The 4,955-nt window shown below is 35.0% G+C and overlaps 1 long non-coding RNA gene across 1 annotated transcript; it reads right to left on the bottom strand.

Annotated features, from left to right (window-relative positions):
* Positions 1-735: 735 nt before the first annotated feature.
* On the bottom strand, positions 736-2,702 carry LOC130469173 (uncharacterized). The gene is made up of 2 exons (XR_008929543.1): positions 2,650-2,702; positions 736-997 (listed from the first exon to the last, which is right to left on the bottom strand). It is a non-coding gene; the product is annotated as an uncharacterized lncRNA (long non-coding RNA).
* Positions 2,703-4,955: the final 2,253 nt, after the last annotated feature.

The raw sequence follows: 4,955 nt of genomic DNA, 5'->3' as shown, positions 1-4,955 counted from the left end.
TTGGTGCTATAATGCTTGGCATATGTCTTTATGCATTCATGGTGACATGGATCATGAATAGTTTGAACCAGACTCGTTTAGTGCGAGGTACGTTCGAGTAGTGATTTGCTACTTCTCTTGTAAATGTCGTATTGTGCGACATTGCCATTGTCAAGGTAGTCACATGTTGAAGTGTGTCTTGACCAAAATCTAGGTGCCTTCCTTTACCCATAATAGAAATCTTTTTGACTCACTTGCAACATCGAGATAAACGCATACTTAGCATAAACCAACACTAGTAGAAAAAACCCCTGTTGCAGCGGGCTTTTAGACCCCTGTTGCAGCGTACATCGTATGCTGCAACTGGGGGGCCTGCAACAAGTCTGAACTTGTTGCAGCGTACACTGTTCGCTGCAAAAGTGGTTTTTTGCAGCGTACATATACATGTGTGCAAAATTAGCAAAAATCTAGACCTGTTGCAGCGTACAAATTGTTGTTCGCTGCAACAGGGTAGGTTTGTTGCAGCGAACAACAATTTGTTGTACGCTGCAACAGACCTACCCTGTTGCAGCGAACAACAATATGCCCCCTGCAACAAGTCTTCATTTTAGCCTATTTTCACATACTTGTTGCAGCGTACAAGTATATGTCCCCTGCAACAAAGCCGTCTTTTTGGAGGGAAAATTTTAGTTTTAATTATTTATACCTAGAGTGCCTTGCACCAAATATAGGAACCTGTCAACAACAATAATAGAATATCGCAATCTGTAGAACAAATATAAAAACAATAATTGGTGTTTTGTATACATATCCAAAGTGCACGTACTACATTTAATTATATGTTTCAATTTCAACGTACGCATACATTTTAATATAAAATATTATTCTATAACATCTAAACCAACTCGATCGCTCATGCCATTAATAATAAATACTTGCTCGTAAAAAACTTAGCCCATTGCTCACGAACCACATCAATTTCCTCACTAACATAAGGCGCATTCCTCGGAGTATAGACCTTTACAAAAAAAAAAAAAATTCAATTAAGCATTAGATTAAATGCAAATTAAATATCACATTTTAACATTCAAGCAACTAATGACAATGTCTTAGAAAATTCAAACTAAACAATCGATTTTAAGTTTGGAATGAGTCTTAGAAAGTTAAAACTACACATATTAAATGTGTAATAAGTATAAAATGAGTTCTTAGGTTGTTTAGTTCAAAGTTGGGAGCGAAAATGTCTTATTTTAGCCTAAATATGACCTATAACGACCAAACAAGTCTTAAATGTCATTTTAGCCTAAACATGACCTATAACGACCCAATGAGCCTTAAATGTGCATAAATAAATTGGAATGAGTCTTAGAAAGTTAAAACTAAGCATATAAAACATTTAATAAGTTTAAAATGAGTCCTTAGGTTCTTTATTTCAAATTTGGGAGCGAAAATGCCTCATTTTAGCCTAAATATGACCTATAACGACCAAACAAGCCTTAAATGTGCATAAGTAGATTGGAATGAGTCTTGAAAACTTAAACTAAGCATATTAATCATGTAAAAGGTTTAAAATGAGTCCTTATGTTCTTTAGTTCAAAGTTGGGAGCGAAAATGCCTCATTTTAGCCTAAATATGACCTATAACGACCAAACAAGTCTCAAATGTGCATAAATACAATGGTTTCGGTCTTTGAAACTTAAAACTAGTCATATTAATTATGTAATAAGTTGGAAATGTGTCCTTAGGTTTGTTAGTTCAAAGTTGGGAGCGAAAATGTCATTTTAGCCTAAATATTACCTATAACGACCCAATGAGCCTTAAATGTGCATAAATAGATTGGAATGAGTTTTAGGAAATTAAAACTATGCATATTAATCATGTAATAAGAATAAAATGAGTCATTAGGATCTTTAGTTCAAAGTTGGGAGCGTAAATGTCATTTTAGCTCTAAATATGACATATAACGATCCAATGAGCCTTAAATGTGCATAAATAGATTGGAATGAGTTTTAGGAAGTTAAAACTATGCATATTAATCATGTAATAAGAACCAAATGAGTCCTTAAGTTCTTTAGTTCAAAGTTGGGAGGGGAAATATCATTTTAGCTCTAAATATGACCTATAACGATCCAATGAGCCTTAAATATGCATAAATAGATTGGAATGAGTTTTCGGAAGTTAAAACTATGCATATTAATCATGTAATAAGAATCAAATGAGTCCTTAAGTTCTTTAGTTCAAAGTTGGGAGCAGAAATGTCATTTTAGCTCTAAATATGACCTATAACGACCCAATGAGCCTTAAATGTGCATACATAAATTGGAAATGAGTTTTAGAAAGTTAATATGCATATTAATCATGTAATAAGAATAAAATGAGTCCTTAGGTTCTTTAGTTCAAAGTTGGGAGCGGAAATGTCATTTTATCTCTAAATATCACCTATAACGACCCAATTATCCTTAAATGTGCTTACATAGATTGGAATGAGTTTTAGAAAGTTGAAACTATGCATCTTAATCATGTAATAAGAATAAAATGTTTCCTTAGGATCTTTGGCGCAATTTTTCCGTACTTGCAGGTAAAAGAAGTTGGAATTTTATTGTCACATTATAGCAATGAGAATAAAAGTTGGAATTTTATTGTCATAGTTGAAACTTTACAGTGGTTTACCTCTGATTTCTGCGAGTCTTTCCTTTTATATGGGATCTTCACAAGGAGGTCAGCCATAGGAGTTAATGGTGCAGTTGTTTCAGCTACTACTTACACTATTTTGCAATAAGAAAAGCTCCAGTTTTGTGCCATAAATGCCAACAATTCTGCCACCTGCAGTTAACCAAAGAAATCACAATAAGAACTAAGAAATAAGCTTCATCCTTGTTCAGTTCTTTTACCAATGAATAAATTTGACAGAACTTAACAACAAAACATATCAGTAGTACCTTAAAAAATGAAACTTTTTTATGAACAGAAAAAATACATTATATAGAATCCGGTTCTGTTCAAAATAGCTGCATGGAGACTTCAGAACAACTAGTTAAGGTCGCCATAACAGATTACATGTTCAGATTTCAGAACATCACAAATCCCCCAATCACCGTATGAGTCACTAGACTATGTTCCAGATCCAATTTATGACTCCCTAATTCATGAACCCCCTCATCAAAAATAACTACTTTCTTCTTCTACACCAACTATGCCAATCAAATATGTCGTTTACACACATTTCTTCTTCTGGTGTGGGGGGGTGGGATGGGCGGGGAGGGGGGGGGGTGAGACGCTGATGGCATTATGACTAGGGTGTAGTTGTCTGGGTCAGTTTTCCCTGCCCAGCAAGAGCATACAAGTTCAGTTTACTGATATAAAACCCTTTCTTCAAACAAAATAAACATACAATGGAATACCTTTATGAAAAGTGCTTGCGTACCATACCTCTATAAAACAATTGCCTAGCTCCTAGTATTTAAAAGTGGATCCAAAAGCACAAAAAAACCAAGGCATGAAGTAAACTCAACCAAGTCCAAACCTTTCAGTAGTATCCAATTTGGCTCTTAAATCAGCTATTTCAGCCTCAGCAACAGAGAGACGCCGCTGGCAAGCCGCCTCAGCTTCATTAGCAGCTTTTATTCTAGTGATTTGATTCTAGAAGAGGTAGACTATGGACAGATACAAGAAGATAGAATAGATCACATAGTAAGTAGAGGCACAGGAAGATATGTCAGACTGCATTTACACAAACAAAGAGTTGGAGAAGTGAATTTATCACAACAGAACTAGAGTACAGAGGAATATCAAAACAACAGTTGTCTGATTTTTTTTTAACTTCAACAGGAAAAAAAATAGTGGAACGGTTTTATCCATAAAATTCCTTTTAACATAAAAGTTTGTGGAATGAGCCTTAAATGTGCGTAAATAGAAATTAGTATGTCCACCCTCCTCTCATCTCAAACAAAACCCATAAAGGCAAGAGTCCGCAAGACAAATTCTGGGCTTGGCTTGTAACTGAGTCCCTGGCCATCACTCTGGTTCTTCTCCAACTACTGAACACTAGTTATACTCTTTCCAAAAAAGACTTACTCCAACATCTGCATCTCTTACATAATCAAGCGCATTTTTCAATATCAAAACTGGACTCATTTCAGCTTTTAGTTACAGGGGACGAGTGTCTAAAACTCAAGTCTCTCAAAGGAAACAACCCGTCAATTTATTAGAGAATAATGAGACAACAGCACAAGTATCTAAACCCAAGAGAAAGTGATTGCTAGATACCAGGAAATGTTGTATTCTTCTGGATCTCTACGGTACCCACAATACCAAGTTGCTCAACGTAGTTTCCTAGGACTATCAATGCTCTAGTGGAAGCAATTATAATTTTATAATTCTAGTCACCAATACACCATTGTAACATACTATACTAGAAAGACCTATCCTGGAGGTGGCTTCTCGACATATATTGCACAAGTACTACATATATTTTAAAGCATTGCAACTAGGATTCTAGGAATGACAATTGACAGCACGAAACTCGTACATATGAAAACTTCCTAATCCCAGTAGGATTCACTGTTCTTTATTCTTAGTTTTCCCAACAGCTTATTCATCTAAATTTATGATTTAAATTGAGATGAATTTCAACCTTAGTGAATCCTAAAGTTATAACAAGGACACGACAGATACGTTTACATCTAAGATTTCAGGATGTTGCATACAAATAAAAAGATATAGCTTCATAATTGAATATGTCAGTTGATGCTAAACAAACTAAACTCAGACAACCAGTATTTACTGGCAAACATCAAGCGTATGGTTTCAGGCGTCCAAGAAAGGTACAAAAGATATGCGTACAGAATCCCAAGCACAATATACGGCATGCTACTTTTCATAGTCTTTTTAGTCTGCAGTAAATCCAGTATACATTCATGTATACAATACAAAACAATATAGTCAGATAAGAAAGAGCACAAACCAAAAGAAATGGC

Source organism: Spinacia oleracea, chromosome 3, assembly GCF_020520425.1.
Source record: "Spinacia oleracea cultivar Varoflay chromosome 3, BTI_SOV_V1, whole genome shotgun sequence".
Classification (NCBI taxonomy): Eukaryota; Viridiplantae; Streptophyta; class Magnoliopsida; order Caryophyllales; family Amaranthaceae; genus Spinacia; species Spinacia oleracea.
The sequence above is the reverse complement of the archived record's forward strand: the minus strand, read 5'-3'. Positions and strand labels throughout refer to the sequence as shown.